This window comes from Pelodiscus sinensis, chromosome 6, assembly GCF_052426305.1.
Source record: "Pelodiscus sinensis isolate ZL-2025 chromosome 6, ASM5242630v1, whole genome shotgun sequence".
NCBI classification, from domain to species: domain Eukaryota; kingdom Metazoa; phylum Chordata; order Testudines; family Trionychidae; genus Pelodiscus; species Pelodiscus sinensis.
Genome location: NC_143057.1, coordinates 106,756,615 through 106,776,992, shown reverse-complemented (window position 1 = coordinate 106,776,992; position 20,378 = coordinate 106,756,615). Strand labels below are relative to the sequence as shown.

The window sequence follows — 20,378 nt, the reverse complement described above, 5'->3', positions numbered from 1 at the left end:
GCCACAGCAGGGGGGCTATTATACATTTCAAAGGTGGAATGCAGAAGTGCCTATCAACTAGTCAAGTAGTTAATAGAAATTCCATTGGCTACTCGACTAGTCAGTTAACGGTTACTTAACATCCTTAACACTTATATGTACAAAGATTTGAGTTCTGGTCAAGGGAGGATGGTGAATCCTCCATTTAAAAAAAAAATTCTGATGTTTTGCTATTTTAAAAATAATGAAGAGTACTGTAGCACTTCACAGACTAACACATTTATAAATGATTTATAGGCTTTTGAAAGGTTTGAATCTCCTTATGGATTTAATCTTTTCTCTACTGTAACAAGGAAATGCTGTATCCAAATTGTATTTCATAATTTTCTTAACTTCAGATTATATGCAAATTTGATATAAGTTTTTTATAAAAATATTTAACAGTATTGGACAGTGTATGTCAGTAAGACTGTGACTTTACTAGGGAAAAAATTGTGTTCTTATCTCATATTAGTTAACTTGAGGTAAAATCTTAGTGAAGACAAAGCAGTTTGTACTTTTGATTACAAATAGCTGATTGAATTAAAGACTAGTCTCCTCTCCCCCCAGTTTTAAACACAAATTGTTTATTTTTGTCAAAAGTTCAAACTTCTTTGTCTTCACTAGGCTTAAAAGCCAGCTCCTTTTGAACACCCGGTGCTGTGGGGCTGCCTGCCTCCCGTTGCTGCTGCCTCTAATAGATGCGGGGAGGGCAGGCAGGAGTTGGTACATGTGGGAAGTCAGCTTTCAAGCAGGCTCCCCATGTGTACTGGCTCCCATGGAGCCCCTTGCCCCTTGCTCTGGAGGGAGGCAGTAGCTGGTGATCAAGAGGATGTGACTTAAAAGCTGGCTTCTTACACACATCCTCCCCCTTGCGTGCAAATATGTAACCTCTGAACATTTCATTGATTACACATTTACAAAAATAAATGTATTTTAACATTCCCAGTGAGCATTATTTTTAGTAGTTTACACTTATGAAGTCATGTACCAATCCGGAAGGGGGGCTATGAAAAGTCTGGGGTGGAGGTCGGGGGGGAGGGTGGTTGGCGGGGAACGCCGCAGCGTGGGAGAGGGTGGCGCTGTGGAACTAACCCAGCAGCACCCCAGCTGCTCTGCCCCCGGCTTCCCCAAGTCCACTGCTGGTCAGTTTCAGAAGCGGCGGACTTGGGGAAGCCGGGGGCAGAGCAGCTGGGGTGCTCTGTCCCAGGGCTTTCCCCAAGTCCACCGCTGCTGAAACTGACCAGTGGCGGACTTAGGAAGCCGGGGGCAGAGCAGCTCCAACTGGCCGGCTGGCCAGAGCATTTCGGGTTCCAGTTGGTGCCGGACTATCAGGAGTGCCGGACCACTGGATGCTGGACAATTGGAATTTTACTGTATTCTGAATAAGGACCCTACCTACACTACAGCAAGTGGGACTTAAATTCTACATCTGACTTTCTCCACTCCTTCGTTATTTGGCATGCCAATACTTGATTCTTTATAAAACTGCAGTTTTTCTAGTGGCATAGAATAGTTTGAGCAAGAAAGAAATGGGAGTAATTGAAGTTAGGGTATTTCTTGGTGTTCTTATTCAAGTTTCTTTTATTTCAGGATCTCCCATTGGCAAGAGTCATGATGACCCCTTCTTTTCCTCGTTCTATATCATTGGGACTCAGCAGGTATAGGGCATGTGTAGTCCGTTTCACAGTGGCAGTCATAACATTTGTGGGCTTCACATAACTCAAAGTATACAAACATAACTTATCTGATTAAACGGATGTTACAAAATATCTAGCAATGCACAAAACTTGTGCTCTTAACAAAAGGAAAAAAGTGCATTTTTCATAAGTGTGTTTTTACATCTGGAACATATATTTGGCCTATTTTACCAACAGTATAAGAAGAGTATGTCCTGTTACCTAACGATAAGTACTTCTTTAGAGTGCATCTCTGAAAATCAGAACTCTCTGGTCCAGAAACATCCATGGTCAGGTATAACCATGGATGCTTATGGACCAATAGAGCCTGGGAACCTAATGTTAGGAGGACTGGCTGGAGGCAGTAGGGCTGACAGCCCAGCCAGGACCAGGGTCCCACAGCAGCGTGGGGCCAGGGCCTCGCAACAGGAGCCCCCGACAGCTTGTGGCAGTTGCAGGACTGGGGCCAGCGTTCTAGGCAGCCCACAACAGTGTGGGGCTGGAGCCTGTGGCAGACCAGACAGGCTTGGAAGCTGGCAGCAACTGGGTAATCAGCCTAGCTGGGCTGTCATGAGGAGTGGGGGGAAGAGGCAGAGTGTTGGTGGGGCAGTAGCGATCAGCCAGGGCGTGCTGATTGGGCAGCAGGTTTGGAGGCCCGTGGCAGGAGACCTCCCTATGTCCAGCTAATTCTCTCATTCAGGACTGTTCATGTCCTGAGAGTGCTGGATCAGGGAGGTCCAATCTGCAGTGTGATATGATCCTGGCTTGAAAATTCACTTGTCCAGCATGAGTAGAATACTTTCCTAGGGAAATGCCATTAATTTAATTTACATAGCATGTAAGTCACTATCATTTAAGAAGTAAGTGACCTGCCTTTATAGTTGTAAACACAGTCTTCATATGCAACAAAGGTTCAACTGTATACTACATCAGTGTTGTGCTGTTTTCCTAAAACTGCTGGCTGGCAGAGCTCCATAACATTGAAAATTGACAAAAGTCTGATCATACTTCTCTTTCTAATCCCTGTGTGCAGAAATTAAACTAAGATTTATTTTATTCTGCCAGGGTGTGTCTATACAGTACCCTAAACTTGAAATAAGATACACAATTTGTGCTATGCAAATTGCATATCTTATTTTGATTGTATTTCAAAATAGCTTATTTCAAAATTTGGTCCATCTATACTGTCAAATTTCAAAATAACACACTATTTTGAGACATCCCTTAACTTTTGTGGAATGGGGGTTACAGGGATGCCAGAATAGCATGCCTGTTACTTGGAGAAATAGTGGGCGTGTTTCAGAGATGTGGGGAAGCTGATTTAAAGGATAGGTTACAAACCACAGTTAATAGTTCCACAATTTCACTTTTGAGTTCTTTCAGAACTCTTGGGTAAATGCCATCTGGTCTTGGTGACTTGTTATTTTTAAGTTGATCAATTAATTCCAAAACCTCCTCTAATGACACTTGAATCTGTGACAATTCCTCAGATTTGTCACCTACAAAGGAGAGCTCAGGTTTGGGAATTTCGTTAATATCCTTAGCCGTGAAGACTGAAGCAAAGAATTAATTTAGTTTCTCTGCAATGACTTGATCATCTTTGAGTGCTCCTTTTATATCTCAATTGTCCAGGGGCCCCACTGGTTGTTTAGCAGGCTTCCTGCTTCTGATGTACTTAAAAAAACATTTTGTTACTATCTTTTGAGTTTTTGGCTAGCTGTTCTTCAAACTCCTTTTTGGCTTTTCTTATTACATCTTTACACTTAATTTGGCAGTGTTTATGCTCCTTTCTATTTTCCTCACTAGGATTTGACTTCCACTTTTTAAAAGATGCCTTTTTATATCTCACTGCTTCTTTTACGTGGTTATTAAGCCACGGTGGCTCTCTTTCAGTTCTTTTACTATGTTTTTTTTTAATTTGGGGTGTACATTTAAGTTGGGCTTCACTTAAGTTGAAAAGTGTCCATGCAGCTTGCAGGGATTTTACTTTAGTCACTGTACCTTTTAATTTCTGTTGAACCTCCTAATTTTTGCATAATTCACCTTTCTGAAATGAAATGCCAGTGTTGGGCTGCTGAGGTGTTCTTCCCACCACAGGAATGTTAAATGTTATGGCCACTATTTCCAAGACCAGATACTGCACTCCCCTCAGGACTTAATCGAGAATTGCCTCTTCCCTTGTGGGTTCCTGTACCAGCTTCTCCAAGAAGCAGTCTGTGATGGGGTGCGGTCACAGACGACTCCTTGGGGGTGCCTCCTGGGGTGCTGACACGGCCATGGCCACTCACCTTCCTGCTCTCTGGGGCTCCTCACCACCCGGTCCTGCTAGGCCAGCTCCGTTGGTCTCCCCCAGCCAAGGCCCCGAACTGAGGTCCCTGCCCCCACCGAGAAGCAGCCTAAAACCTCTTTTCCAGCTGCCACTCTAAACCAGGGCTGTCTTCCCCGCCATGGGGTCCCTGGCCCCTTCCTTCAGGTGCACCCTGGCCAAAAAGACCTAGGCCTCTCCTTTCCTATTCTATTTGTTAAGGATTTGAGAACCCCTCCCTACCAACCACTGCTCAGACTTAAGGACAAAAGATTGCTTAACAGTGGCTCATCTAGAAGTTGCAGGTAACACCCTCCATGTCTAGGGTTACCAGGTAGGACCCCCCACCCCCAAAATACCAGACACATTTGATCATGGGCAGGTGGGGGGTGCAGGGCTGGCCAGGAGGAAGGGAGGCGGGGCTGGTAGGGGGTGTGTGTCGGGGCCCATGGGGATGGTTGGGAGGAAGGGGGCGGTGGGAAGCAGGGCTGGGGCAGCGGGAAGCAGGACTGGGGGAGGGATCGGGGGCCTGAGGGGCTAGATGAGAGGAAGAGGGGTGGGAAGCAGAGCTCGCGGGGGGTGGGGGTGCAGCCACTAGCCACAGCCGGAGTCCAACAGGCCGCGCCCCTGGGAGGTGCTCCCTCTAGTTCAGTGGTCTCCAAGCATGAGATCACTTTTTTAATTTAAGCGCAATCCAAGAGCTACCTCAAACCCAAATACCTTTTCCCTACCTCCTTTATACCCTTTCTCCAAGACCCTGCCCCTGCTCACTCCATTCTCCCTCCCTCCCCCATCCTCCTTCCTTTTCACCAGGCAGGGTTAATGAGTTGAGGTGCTGGCTCTAGTCTTGGATTAAGGGATTTGGAGTGTGAGAGGGGCTCTGACCTGACCTTGGGGCCGACATTTGGGATGTAGGAAGGGGTTCTAGATGCAGGCTCTGGAAGGGTGTTTGGGTGCGGGGGTGCTTGGGGCTGAGGCAGGAGCCTGGAGTGCAAGAGGGGGTTCATGGCTGGTGTAGAGTTTCAGGATGTGGGTTCTGAATGGGCACTGCTTACCTCATATGGCTGCTGGGTGGTGGTGCAGTGAGGCTAGGGCAGGCTCCCTGTCCTGGCCCTGCACCACTCCCCAAAGCAGCCAGCACTCTCCATTCCAAGTCCTGATATGCCCCTCTCTGCTCTGTGGTGATAGGATACAGGGTAGGAGAGGGGGCAACTTGAAATCAGTGCCTCTCTTCTCCCTTCCCTGCCCTGCACAGAAAACAGACAGCAGAAAGCTCCAAGGGGTGGGGGAGGCAGCTCCAAGGCAAAGGTAAGGAGTTGTGAGGCAGTGGGGGGAGGGGCTGCTGAAGTGCCAGCACTTGATAGCTTCTTGGCCAAACCAGTCAGGATCACCTCTCAGAGGCTCCAAGATCTACCAGTAGATCTTGATCTACTGTTTGGTGACCACTATAGTTGCTAGTAGAAGCTGGGCGGGGGGAGTGGCTGTGAGCCATTCCCCCCGCCCAGCTTCTGCATGCAACCAGAGGCTCCCAGGTGGGAGGCAGTGCCATGATTGGCGCTGGGAGCCTCTGGTTGTGCGCAGAAGCCCTGCGTAGGGAGTGGCTGGAAGTCCTAGCCACTGCCCCCACCCCACCCCGCCCCGCCCTGCCCTGCCCCGCCCCATCCGGCTTTTGCACATGACCACAGGGCTCCCAGCTCCAATCGCGGCCCCGCCTCCCAGTTGCTCCCCCGCCCCTGCCAGGCTTCTGTCCGATGCCCAGCTGGAAATTCAGAAAATACCGGACATTGCACATGTCTGATATTTTCTGAATTTTTCTACCGGACTAAAGGCACAAATACCGGACTGGCCGGTAGAAAACCGGACACCTGGCAACCCTATCCATGTCTCCCATTCATACATTCATACATTCCCTACTCCATGTGTCTAATTTTCCACATACAAATGATACATACAACAGAGTAAGATAAACAGAACCAGCAGATCATTACATGAAGATCAATGGGTTACGTTAAATAATTTGCTCAAACCGCCTTTGAGTTATGTATATTCATGTCTGAGTTCATTTCCAAAAGCATGTGGGGGGGGGGGTCCGTGTCACAGTCATTTAAAGTATCAAGAAATTTTGTGTCTGCATTTTGTCCTGAGGTGACGTGTACCCAGTCAATATGGAGATGATTGAAATCCCCTACTATTATTGAGTTTTTTATTTTGATAGCCTCTCTAATCTCCCTTAACATTTTATAGTCACTATCACTGTCCAAGTCAGGTGGTCGATAATATATCCCTACTGTTACGTTCTTATTAGAGCATGGAATTACTATCCATAGAGATTCTATGGCAGTGGTCCCCAACCTTTTGGGGCTGTCTGGGCGCGGGGCCATCCATACGTTGCATGCCCTGTGCTGGTGCCACCCATGCGCTGCACTCCTGGGGCCAGCACCGCTCCTGTGCCGCACACCCAAGAGCCGGCATCACCCACGTGCTGCACACCTGGGGCCGGTGCCGCTCCTGCGCTGCATGCCCAGGGGTGGGAGACGCCCATGCACCGCATGCCTGGGGCCGGCACAACCCATGCACCGCGTGCGCGGGTGGTGGGGCCACCCATGTGCTGCGTGCCTGGGGCTGGCGCCGCCCCTGTGCTACGCACCCCCCCTGTGCTATGCGCCCAGGGGCCGGCATCGCCCATACGCCACGTGCCCGGTGCTGGCACAGCCCTTGCGCTGTGCACCTGGGGGTGAGGCTGCCCATACGCCATGTGTCCGGTGCTGGCACAGCCCTTGCGCTGTGCACCTGGGGGTGAGGCTGCCCATACGCCATGTGTCCGGTGCCACCCATGCGCCACATTCCTGGGACCGGCACCACTCCTGTGCCGCATGCCCAGGAGCTAGCAGCGCCCATGCGCTGCATGCCTGGGGCCAGCACCACTCCTGTGCCACATGCCCAGGGGTGGGGATGCTCATATGCCACACGCCCGGGGGCGGGGCCGCTCATATGCTGCGCGCCCATGGGCCGGCACCACCCATACGCCATGTGCCTGTGGCCAGCACAGCCCTTGCGCTGTGCACCCGGGGGCGGGGCCACCCATGCACCACGTGCCCATGAGCAGGGCTGACCCCGATCACTCGGCGGGTGCACAGAAATGGCTCCGGCCGGCGCCATGGCGCCCGCGGGCACCACATTGGGGACCATTGTTCTATGGAATATGTTGATTTATTTAAGATTTTTACTTCATTTAACTCTACCATTTCTTTCACTTATTGTCCCCCCCACCCCTCAACCATACCTGTTTTGTCCTTCTGATATATTTTGTACCTTGATATGACTGTGTCCCATTGATTGTCTTCACTCCACCAGGTTTCTGTGATGCCTATTATATCAATATCCTCCTTTAACACGAGGCACTCTAGTTTACCTGTCTTATTATTTAGATTTTTAGCATTTGTGTACAAGCACTTTAAAAACTTGTCACTGTATATTTGTCTGCTCATTTCTAATGTGTCAGATTCTTTTTTTATGTGAACGTTTCTTGTCTGATCTGGCCCATACTTTATCCTCGTCCATTATCTTCTACTGACTAAAACCTAGAAAATCTCTATCAGTAGACTCTCCTCTGCACCAATTGGCTTTCCCCCATCTCTTAACATTAAAAAGGTCGCAGAGCAGTTTTTAAACTAAGTGCCAGCAGTCTGGATCCACTTCGGTTTAGGTGGAGTCCATCCTTCCTGTATAGGCTCCCCCTATCCCAAAAGTTTCCCCAGTTCCTTATAAATCTAAATCCCTCCTACCTACACCATCATCTCATCCACACATTGAGACTCTGAAGCTCTGCCTGCCTACCTGGCCCTGTGCGTGGAACTGGAAGCATTTCTGAGAATGCCACCAGAGAGGTGCTGGATTTCAGTCTTTCGTAGCAGCCTAAATTTGGCCTCCAGGACGTCTCTCCTACCCTTGCCTATGTCATTGGTACCTACATACCTACATGTAGCATGACCACTGGCTCCTCCCAAGCACTACGCATAAGTCTATCTAGATGCCTTGAGCGATCCCCAACCTTTGCACCAGGCAGGCAAGTCACCATATGGTTCTCCCGGTCATTGCAAACCCAGCCATCTATGTTTCTAATGATTGAGTCTCCCATTACTAACATCTGCCTTTTCCTAATGACTGGAGGTCCCCCTCCTGGAGAGGTAACTTCAGTGCGAGAGGATACCCTAACATCATCTGGAAGGAGGGTCCCAACTATGGGAAGGTTTCCCTCTGCTTCCATTGACTGCTCTCCTTCGCCTGAGCCTTTTTTCTTTCTTAACAGCGCAGGGGCTGTCTGACCAGAAGTGGGACAATTCTACAGTGTTCCCAGAAAGCCTCATCAACATACCTCTCTGCCTCCCTTAGCTCCTCCAGTTCAGCCACCCTAGCCTCCAAAGCCCATATGCAGTCTCTGAGGGCAGGAGCTACTTACACCAAATGCACACATACGCCACCCGCCCACAGGGCGTGTAATCATAGGGTACGTCTAGACTACATGCCTCTGGCGACAGAGGCATGTAGATTAGACTATCCGGCATAGGAAAATGAAGCGGTGATTTAAATAATCGCCGCTTCATTTAAATTTAAATGGCTGCCGCACTGAGCTGATCAGCTGTTTGTCAGGTCAGCGTGGTAGTCTGAACACTCTGCGGTTGACATCAAAGGCATTTGTCAACCTCCCAGGTATGCCTCATCCCAGGAGCTGATTGGCTCAGCGCAACAGCCATTTAAATTTAAATGAAGTTTAAATAACAGGCACATTTTCTCTGTCACCAGAGGCATGTAGTCTAGACGTACCCATACATGCTACATTGAGTGCAATAAACAGGATAGCTCCCTTTTTGCTACTGGGCTTCTGCCTGCATTCTCTCCTGTATCTACCTAGGTTATTGATAGAGTTTTTATTTAAATCAGAAAGTTTTGACTATAGTTTAGTTTAAAGGTTTTAAAGAATGGCAAATGTACCTCACCCCTTTCCCAACTCCCTCTCGAAACTTCCTGTTAGCTGCCCCTGTTCGCAAAGCAACCTGATTGCTGACTCAGTGATTTATAAAGCCCTGGCCCTCCTGATAGTCCCGCCCCCGAATAAGGGTCAACCAATGAACAGAGGCTTTTTTATTTCAAATCTTGTTTACAGGCTCACAGCTTCCAACTGCCGGCCACAGCACACAGACAGACAAACACAAGCTCAGCACACAAAGTAATTCACAAACACACACTACAGACAGCCACTTTCCTCAAGGGTCCCCTGTGCTTTTGCCTCTACAGAGGCAGCAACATTGTGGGAAGAGGGGGAGCTTGGTTGTAATTGTGAAGGTTAACTGATTTTCCCAGGTTCATCAGTTAACTGTTTAACTGTGTAAACTACCACATTTCTAGTATGAGAAGTTTTCACTGATTTAGCACTCACTAATGCATGCTGTCAGTGTGCATTTGCAGAATCTATCTTGAACTCTTATTGAAAGTAAGTAACCTTCCCCTTAAATTATGAGGCCCTAGTAGAATAAAAGATCTGCCACTAATTATAGAACTGTATTATTGGAAAAGCTTTAGAAAACAGAAATCTTATAGTGTAGTGACTTAATTCTGGTGTTAACTGCTGAAATTCAGGTGTTCCTTTCGCTTCTCATGGTGTATTTCACCATTTTTTTGCTATGTAATCAATTTAGTAGAAGAGATATTCAGTATCTAGTGAATATTAGCATTTCAGTGAGTGAAGCATTTTTTTCTTTATCCCCATAAAGACCCTATAGTGGTGAACATACAAGCATTGAATCTGATGCTATTCATAAGTTAAGGTCTAGATGGGTTACATGCAGCGGTTCTTTGGCGCATCTGTGATAAAAGTACAGCAGTTGCCCAAAAATGAAGCAAAAATGTACAGATTATGCTATAAAAGTTTAAGCTGTATAATGAAATACTTAGTGGCATGTCTACATTGCTGTTCCCTATTTATTAGGAATTTATATTTCTGTTGTAAACATTGATGAATGAAATGTTAAGAATTTACCCCCTCTCATTTTGAAAAAAGATTCTATAATTGTTAAACATCTTTTCATTTAAGACTTGTTCTTTAGTTACTCAACTAGTGTCATTTTCAATAAATAGCTCTAATTAATTTAATTAGAGGCAATTAAAATGTTAAGCACTGATTTTTGAGAGAAAAAGATACTGAGATGTGCAGAATTCATTTAAAGTCAAATCCATTGATGTAATTGTAATGGCCATTTATTTTACAAATCTTTGATTAACAGATAAGTTGCAGTGTTTTGTGTGTGTGAAGTCTTGTGTTTTCTGCTATGGGACTTTAACTTGAGTGGACACTAGAGGGCATTGTAGAAATCAGTGGAGATTAGTTGTAAGGATAGCTACATGGTAATTCTCAAACTAGCTAAATTCAACAGTGTTTGCTTCTTGTTCATCTAGTATTTCATACTGAAAAACACCTTTTTGGTACTGAAGGGTGACTCTGTAGTATTTTAAAAAAATCTTTAGGGTGATGACCATGATATAGGGGAGAAATCGGAGTGATGGCACAAACGATAGGGAGAAGAAAAATGATACACCACTGTGGCATGAGGAAAAGAGAGGAAAAAAAATACCATTATAAGGGGTTGCTCCTAAAAGAAAATAATCATAGAATCTCAGAATACTAGGACTGGAAGAGACCTCAAGAGGTCATCGAGTCCAGTCCCCTTCCCTCATGGCAGGACCAAATACTGTCGAGACCATCCCTGATAGTCATTTATCTAACCTACTCTTAAATAGAGATGGGTATTCCACAACCTCCCTGGGCAATTTATTCTAGTGTTTAAACACCCTGACGGGAACTTTTTCCTAATGTCCAACCTAAACCTCCCATGCTGCAGTTTAAGCCCATTGCTTCTTGTTCTATCCTCAAGGGCCAAGATGAACAAGTTTTCTCCCTCCTCCTTATGACACCCTTTCAGATATCTGAAAACTGCTATCATGTCCCCCCTCAGTCTTCTCTCTTCTAAACTAAGCAAACCCAATCCCTCCAGTTTTCCTTTATAGGTCATGTTCTCTAGACCTTTAATCATTCTTGTTGCTTTTCACTGGACCCTCTCCAATTTCTCCACATCTTTCTTGAAATGCGGTGCCCTGAACTGGACACAATACTCCAACTGAGGCCTAACCAGCGCAGAGTAGAGCAGAAGAATGTCTTCTTTCTTGCCCACAACACATTAATGCATTCCAGAATCATGTTTGCTTTTTTTGCAACAGCATCACACTGCTGACTCATATTCAGCTTGTGGTCCACTATAACCCCTAGATGCCTTTCTGCCGTACTCCTTCCTAGACAGTAGCTTCCTATTCTGTATGTATGAAACTGATTGTTCCTTCCTAAGTGGAGCACTTTCCATTTGTCTTTATTAAAATTCATCCTGTTTACCTCAGACCATTTCTCCAATTTGTCCAGATCATTTTGAATTATGACCCTATCTTCCACAGCAGTCGCAACCCCTCCCAGCTTGATATCATCTGCCAACTGAATAAGCGTACTTTCTATGCCAATATCTAAATCGTTGATGAAGATATTGAACAGAGCCGGTCCCAAAACATATCCCTGTGGAACCCCACTTGTTATACCTTTCCAGCAGGATTGAGAACCATTAATAACTACTCTCTGAGTATGGTTATCCAGCCAGCTATGCACCCACCTTTTCCCTTTTCCCAGGGCTTCCAGTTGTCCTGCAACAACCAAACTCTGACCTTGCTTTAAGTTAGGAGAAGAGGTAGCTTCATACAAAATTTGGTGGCCCTAGCTCTTAGGAGGCGTTCTTAAATGTATTCACAGACAGACACACTCATAAACATGGCTCAACAAATGCATTCGCCCGCTCGCGCGTGGCGAGTAGATTTTGCCAGCTGGCGAGTGCAGGGGCGGACTGGCCCGGTGGACCGTTGTAACGGACTGGCCGAAGCCCGCACTACGGGCGGCGCTGCCCCATCCAATCTGCCAGCCGGTGGAGGAGCAGAGTGCTGCCGGGGAGGGGGAACTGCGGCGATACTCAGCGCCGGGCTGCCCGAGTGCAGCTGTGGCGCGAGAAGGCGGGGCGCCGGCAGACGCCAGGACACTGGCGTGACATAGCCCCGCCGATTGTAAAGGGCCGCAGCAGCTCGGCTCTGGCTGCGTGTCCCCGGCAGCTAGCTGGCTGCGGTGTGCAGTGGAGCCAGGCTCCGTCCTGCCCCACCGGCTCCAGTCCTGCCATGGCCCCAGCCCGTCGCCGGCGAGAGACCCTCCTTACCGACCACCCAGCTCGCTGTGCCCACCCTGCGTCCCTTCTGGCTCCCGCCGTCCATTCCCCATATCGCCCCTGCAGCCTGGATCCCCTGCTCTCCCTCTGGCTCTGTGCCGCCCTTGCACCCTGCTCCCCCCGATTCCTGCTCCCCCCCCCAGCTCTGTGCTGCCCGTTCCCTGCACTGCCCCTAGACCCCGATCCCTCTGCCCCTCCCGTTCCTTGTGTTCCATTCCTTGTGCCTCCACCGCATCCCGCACACTGCTCCCCCCGATCCCTGCATCTCTGTGCCTCCTGTTCCCCGCGCCGTCCCGTCCCCACCCCCGTTCCCTGCACCCCTCTGACTCTGTGCTGTCCCTGCACTCTGTTTCCCCTGTGGGTTGGGAGTTAGGGGTGCTTACCCATAGGGAGGGGCTGGACAGAGCAGGGAAAAGGCTGCTGTGACCCAGCAGTAGTGAAAGGGGGAGTTCGCTTGAAGCACCTTTGCCTTTATGGAGAAAAATGAATGAAAATGCTATTTGCTATTTATAGGGCTAAAATGCTGGAACAAAAATGAAAACAAACAAAAAAAAAACCATTGCTAAATGCAAATGTGTAAAAGACAACAAAAAAAGTGTGGGGGGAAATGTTTGGCTTGGCCCTGGGGGTGGGGAAGTGGCTGGGCTAGGCTGTGGGGATGAGAGGGGAGGGGAAGGGAAAAATATGGGGAAGGGGCTTGTGCTGAGGGGAGGGGAGGAGGTCAGGAGAAGAAGAAAGGGGAAGGCACCAAGGGACAGGGGTGCAGGAGAGACAAATCCCAGGGGGCCAAGTGCAGACAATGAGGAAAAGGGCAGGAGGGGAAGTGTCAGTGGGAGGGGGGGGGAACAGGATGATGCTGGGAGAGGAGAGGGTAAAGGCACTGGGGGCTAAAGGGAGGAGGGGAAGGCTTGAAATAAGGGGTGGGCATGAGGAAGGTGGGGATGGAGCAAGGCATGTGTGAGGGCACAGGGGCATGAGGGGAATGGGGGCAGAGGGTGCCGAGGGGGTGGGTGTCAGGGAAAAAGAGGGCAAAGGGGGCAGTGAGGGAAGGGGGAGGCACCAGGAGGGTGCAGGTGCCAGGGGATTCTGGGGGTGAAGCAGAAGGGCAGACATCTACAGGGGAGGGACCAGCACCAGAGAAGAGAGACAGGGCAGGTGTGTAGAGGGAGGTGATAGGAGAGGGGATGAGGCGGGGTAGCTCACATGATCAGAGTGAGGTTACTGGAGGAGTGGGCACAGGGGGAGAGAAGGGCTGGTGGAGGAGTGCAGGTCGCAGGAAGGCTGAGGGCAGCGAGAAGGGCAGGAGTCAGGACAGCAAAGGAGGGTGAGGGGTTGGGAGGCAGCAGGCACCCGGGGAGCTGATGGAGCAAGGGGAGGAGACATGGCAGCAAGGGAAAAAGTAGAAGTTTATAAGATATTTATTAATAACTTGGGTGATATTTATTAAGTACGTATTAGCAATTACTGTTCTTATTCTTATTAGGAATTTATGCCATTAAAAAAAGAACACTTTTTTTGGGGGGGAGGGTGGCGAGTCCCTTTTTTGTCCCGCGAGAAGGATTTTCCGTAATTTGTTGAGCCCTGCTCATAAATATAGGTATGTAGAGATACAGAGATATAGATGTGTGTGCTTTAAGTATTTGGCAAAGTAGCTATGTGCTGTTTGGTGGAAAGATGATTGTCTCCGTTATCAGCTGCACTTGTGGCATTTCAACGTTTTTAATTAAAAAATTAATACATGGAAAAATTTCTTTGGACATATCCACGGTTGTTACATACGACATAATTGATACAAGCCCCATGATGTAAAGAAATGGGATTTAAGTTATCTCAGAATATATATTCTTCTTCAAGAGATGTCCCTGTGTGTGCTCCACATTAGGTCGATGCACTTCTGCCAAGCCTTAGATCAGAGATTTCAGAGCAGTGTCCCTGGGGCCTTCGGCTACAGATGGTCCTCAGCAGTGCTCCATAGCCTCTTTGCGTATAGATACTTATAGCAACCTTAACTGCTTCTAAACAATTTTTTCTGTGCATTAATTTATCAGCTTTTCACAAAAAGGGTTAGCCCGCTAGCTATCCAGTATCTGAAACAATTTCCAAGTCCTTGGGAGGAGTTGCAAAGGAGAGATGAAGAGTTGATATTTGTGTTTTTAGCACAATATGGAGAATATATGGCAGTGGAGATGATGGAGTCAATACAGGGGCAAGAAAAAGCAAAAAGGTTGAAGAGGGTGGGAGGGAGAGAAAGAAGAGGGAAAAAAATAGATTGAAAAGATTATGTGAGAGATTCTACCCTGGTTTAATATAGGAAGGAAAAAAATTCAGGTGAAGGGAAATCTAATGAGAAATGTTTATCAAACCCATGAAAGATGTAATAGATTGTACTTCTAAAACGTGGATTGACAATATTTTAAAATTAAATGCAGTACATAATATAGTGCACAAGTGCTTCAGTCCTTTAAATGTTATAAGAGTTTGTGGATTTGACTGCATGCACACTGGTCCACTTACTCTCAGGTACATATTTCCAGTCCAAAACAACTGCTGCTCTCTCTCCCTTTTATTGTGTGTATAAATCAGTTCCTTGAAAAGAGTGGTATCATTCCAGATAGACATGTCTGTATTTTTTTTAGTCTTCAGTTTGCAAATGATGTTTATTTTCTCTTTTCTCCAAAGTACTCTTGACATAGTAATAGTGATAAACGCTATGAGTAACTCTTTGAATTCTACTTGGCTAAAATGTTAACTACTTTTTATAGGTTGTACTCTACAAAACTAGCTAGCAAGAAAACTCATTAAAATATGTCACATTTTATAGCAGTTTACTGCTGTCAGCTGCAAAAAGTGGGGAAAACCATTTTGAAGTACAGTTTAATTTTAAGCAGATGGATTTTTTTTATTTAAGCTGCACTTTTAAGTTACTTAGGTGGATTTCAGATTTTGCTATTGGTATTGGCTTTCTGATGTGGAAGCAGCTTGCTTATTCTGGAGCTAGGGGTGACTTTTATCATAAACACTTAAGAATCACCACAGAAATAGGGATAAATTTAGGTGCATTATGGAAAAAAAAAATGAGGTTGTCAAGTGAAAGTTTTTAAATTTTTTTAAATAAATTGAGATCTATAAAATGGAGAAATAGCAAGAAAGGTTGCTGTATTTGAAAAGGAGGAGAAGACTGCCTTAACTAAGTGGGCTTGTGATTTTTGATATAAGAGTAAAGGAAAAAAAATTCCTTTGTTTTCAGGAAACTTTAGGTACTGGTCTGTTTTTCGCCATTTTATAGTTACTGGGTAAAAAGCACACAATGTGTAAAATTGCACATTTTATGTCGGATCCACTGTTGGTATAAATTAGAATTGCTCCATTGTCCATTGGCTGTATTGACTCTTATGTAGTCCTTCGTTTTCTCAAAGTTCGTTTGCTTCCCTGGTTTGTTTTTTTTCTTTTATTGTGTGCCATTTATTGTGGGCTTTTGTAAGGTGACTAACAAGTTGCTATTGCAGTTGTTTTTAGGTAAGCTAGGTCTTATATTGGTTTAGAAAGGCTTCTAAACCACCTTAATATTTTTATTTCAAATTCCTTCATTTTTTTGGTTTCATAAGTTATGTTTTGTTTGCTCTGTTCAGTTTTCCCATGAATTAATCACTTGGAGATCTGAGCGTATTGGGCTCATTCAAATACCGGGTTTGACCTTTATCTGTACTGTAGCGAGAATTCATCATCTTTTGGCTGTTGCCACAATATGAATCCTTATTCTGATTCCAATATTTATCAATTCTGTGTCTAGTATTCATAGAAAAGTACTACTCTCTCATATACATAACTAGGCATTTTAATTTCTGTAAGTGCTGATTGGTTTGTTCTACTATATTGTGTCAGGTGAGGCTTCTCTGAGCTTTTACATTTTTTAATGGAATGTTATTACTTAGAGTAAGGCGTTAGGTACACATAAGACTGCTCTGTCATAGTTTATCTGTGATCTTTGCTAATAGCCTGCTACTTCAACCAGGAAGGATTTGATTCTGTTATTAATTTGGTATTTGTAACTTGTATCCCATAAGAGGTATAACTTTATGCTTAATTTATTACTATGCCTCAGGAGACCCTACCTCTTTACTTAATATTTTACTTTTTGAATTCAGAACTGTGACATAAGGATTGCCATGATTGGAAACAGTTGCTCTGATTTGGGAGATGTTTGGAAATTCTCCCTCTTGTGGATAAACTGGATTGATCATTTGGAAAATCTTGACTACCATATTCATAGATAAGAACTAGAGCAGTGGCTCTTAAGCTTTACTTATTACTGAACCTCTTTCAGGAATCAGATTTGTCTTTTGTAACCCCAGATATCACTTCACTTAACTGCTTGGTTACAAAATCAGAAATAATAATACAAAAGTGTCACAGCACACTACTACTGAAAAATTGCTTACTTTCTCATTTTACTATATAAGTATACTACGCTTTTCATATATAATAGGCATCTTCTTTAAAGATCTTGCAATTTAAGTGGACAGTGTACAGGAGATTGGAGAAAAACATTACATTGTGATCCCTGTATACAGGCTCATTCTTCTTTGAATGCTTGCTCATGTCTGTTCCAGTTAGGTTAGGAGTACGCGCTCAGGTTTACCGGGGCCTGCACAGGTGGGCACGGTTGATTCCGGTGCCTGTAACAGGGGCTGTCGACTGTCCTCCCCAGCCTGTGCCAACCCTGGTGCCGAGGTGAGCTCCATTAGCTCCTGTGCAGCATCGAAGACCTCCAGCATCAATGGTTAGAGGATCTCCGTTTCAGATGTGGGGCCTCCTGTATGCTTCATGCTCAGCCAATGCCATTTGTGTGGCTCAGGAACATTGTGTCAGGAGGTCTCGGCCTGCTGCCCATCTGTGTGGCACACCTTCAGGCCATGTCATTCCAGCATCCTTTCCCTATGCTTGCTCTTTGTATGCACTGGAGATTGAGATGGGTGCCTTGGTGCTGCTGGCCTCGATGCTACTGATGCCTCTCTAATGGACGCCGGTGCACTGTGAACACCCGGTGCCACCTCTGGCACTGGAGGTTGCAATTCCGATTTCATTGAGGCGCTTCAAATGGGAATTGTGTTCCCGCTTTGTCCTGAGCTTGACATTTCTACAGATAGGGCAGCTATCAGTGCAGTAACCTTCCCCCAGACACTTCAGACAATCATCATAAGGATTGCCGCAGGGCATCAGCTTCAAACATTTTACACACGGTTTGAAGCCGTGCAGCCCCAGCATTACCTCCCCAATAGGCCGGTTGAGAAGAACTTCTCCAACAAACACAATCTTAATTATTTACAACTAACTATAAATAATCACTATCTACAAGTTACCTAACACTAAGGGAAGAACACAAGGAGATGAAGCACTCCAGCTACCATCACATGCACCTAACCTAACTGGAATGGACATGAACAACACACTTTGAAGAACAACAGTTATGAAGTAAGTAACCTTTTCTTCTCCTTCAAGTGGTCCCCGTGGGTGCTCCACTCTAGGTGCTGGTGCGTCCTCGTGCCGGCGACCGGAGACTTTTTCTAGCTGTTTCTGCCGCGGTGCGCAGGCACCGTGGCGCCCTCTAGTGTCGTTGGGACTGAAGGGCGCCTGCGCGCGTGTGGCTCCTCAGTTCCTTCTCTACCGTCCTTGGCAGTAGACGGAGCCCTCTCTTTGCCTTATTCCTGTGGGGAAAAAAACAGTTAAATTCTTCATTTTGCCCCCTAGTTACCTCATCAACCAAGTTTTCGAAACTCCCCCCCCCCCCCCCCAACTAGTTCTTAAAAATCAAAACAAAACATTTTTCTCTCGTTGCGGCTTGCCGCTTGTTCCCCAACCCTTCATGCCCGGCTCGCCGGGCTTCAAACATTGCAAGACATGTCGGGATGCCATGCCGGCGTCCGACGGACATTCCGCCTGTATTAAGTGTCTTGGGGAGGCACACCAGACGCAAAAGTGCCTGCATTGCTCTAAATTGACAGCGAGGACGCACCGTGACAGAGCCAATAGACTGACGACTCTCTTGTATGAGAAGTCGCTCCGTCCCTTCTCAGAGGACTCGCCTCCGCCTCCGCCGACTAAGGGTATGGAAAAAGACCAACCCCCTATCCCCTACCCTCTTCCTCTGCGGTGTCAAAAACCGCACTCTCTCCAGCTCCAGCTATATCCTCGGCACCCTCAGCATCGCGGGTGAGCACTGAGGACATGCCGGGAACCTCTGGTGCGCCGCGATCTAAGACGCAGGCACCGCACAAGAGAGCTCATTCTGAGCCAAAACAAAAATCAGCGGCACCGACCGCTACGGCACCTAAGCCGTCCTCGGCACTGACGGCGCCGCCTAGAGAGCGCTCGGCACCGAAGCAGCACCAAACGGCACCGGGCTCGGCACCGAAAAAGGCCCGCACCGATAATCCACCTCCTAGCACTTCGGTGCTGGGATGCACGTCGGCACCTTCATCTCCACCGAGACCACACCGCTCGGCACCGTCCCAAAGCCAAAGCTGGTACCGGTCCCCGGTGCGGAGCCACACCTCTTCGGCACCGCCGACCCCGGGTTCCTCTATCCACTCAGCGATATCGCACCATTCCTCTGCTGCTTCTCGTTCAGCTAGTGACATCGGCACCGAACCCAGAAGCAGGTTCTCGTTGCAACATTCTAGCCCGGCTCACAGACCTCCATCCTGGCAAATGCCTGCGGTTCAATATGCATACCCTCCCCCTCCGCATCTGTGGTATCCACACCAGTATGCCTATCCACCCCCGCCATATGCCACCCAATGGCAACCGTGGAACTCACATCCAAAGAGGTCTCACCATCGACCCTCTTCTACCGCTTCCAGGCCACCTCCGGCCTCTCCTCCTGCCACCACATCGGCCACAGAGCCGAATTCTCCAGCTCCTTCAGGCGGCCATGACTCCCTTTCTGAGGGCGAGACCAGATCTCTGCTACACAATTCCTCCTCCTCCTCCCCAGATGAAGCGGTCACCACCGATGCCCCACCATCGGGAGACGATACAAAAAAGTTGCAAGAGTTGTTTAAAAGAGTTGCCGTAGCGCAGGAAAAAGATCTTCAAGAGGTGCAGATCAAACAATATCGACTCCTTCGCACACTTCAATCTCCAACTGCTTCCAGAATTGCCATCCCTGTGGATGAGGCCATTATGGACCCAGCTGACAATATTTGGCAGACCCCAGCATCCATCCCTCCAACAAATAAGAGAGCAGACCTCAAATACTTCATCGCTCCAAAGGATATGGACTTTCTTTTCACCCATCCACCCCCTAACTCCCTAGTAGTGGATTCTGTACATCACAAGGGTAAACAACCTAACCTAAGAACAAGCCCACAAGACAGGGACCACAAAAAGGTGGACATTATGGGCCGAAAGGTTTATTCTTCGTCCACATTGCTCCTTAGGGCAGCCAATTACATTGCTATGCTCGCAGACTATGATAATGCCAATTACTCTAAGCTCCAGGACCTCCTCCTACATCTTCCGGAGTATAAACGGCCAACCCTGCTTAGTATTATGCAGGAAGGCCTCACCATTTCCCGCACAGCTTTGCAGTCCGCTATGGACATGGCAGACACCGCGGCTCGAATCACGGCCTCGGCGTTAGTGTTCTGCCGACTGTCATGGCTACAAGCCTCCGGCGTACCTAGGGACCTCCAACAAAAGGTCGAGGATTTACCCTTCAATCGGACCAACCTATTTGCAACCAAGACCGATGAGGTGTTGCATTCTATGAAGGACTCCCGTACAACCCTTAGGACCCTAGGAATGTATACTCCTCCATTTAGAAGGACCAGTTACCAGCCTTACCAACGACCGAGAGACCCGTTCCGCCAACAACCCAAATATGATTTCCGCAGTCAGAGATCCCAGCGTCGTAGACCACAACGCCGCCAACAACAACAACATGCCACGCTTCATCCCCCAGCCGGCAAGCAGCAGGTTTGAAGGCCTGGTCGAGAGCCAGGAAGCCAATCTGCCGACCCTCCCAACTGCTGCCCTTCATTTCCACCACCCCCTCCGAGCGTTTTTCCA

At 47.4% G+C, this 20,378-nt stretch overlaps 1 protein-coding gene across 8 annotated transcripts in view; it reads left to right on the top strand.

Annotated features, from left to right (window-relative positions):
- The window catches only part of NIPBL (NIPBL cohesin loading factor), a 312,200-nt gene that overhangs the window by 57,718 nt on the left and 234,104 nt on the right, over positions 1-20,378 (top strand). For 2 of the 8 annotated variants that reach the window (XM_006139458.5, XM_075932529.2), the window contains one exon: positions 1,612-1,679. The exons of the other annotated variants lie outside the window; for them this stretch is intronic. The gene's annotated coding sequence lies outside the window, so the exon portion shown is untranslated. The remainder of the gene's footprint in view (positions 1-1,611; positions 1,680-20,378) is intronic. 8 annotated transcript variants of the gene reach the window in all.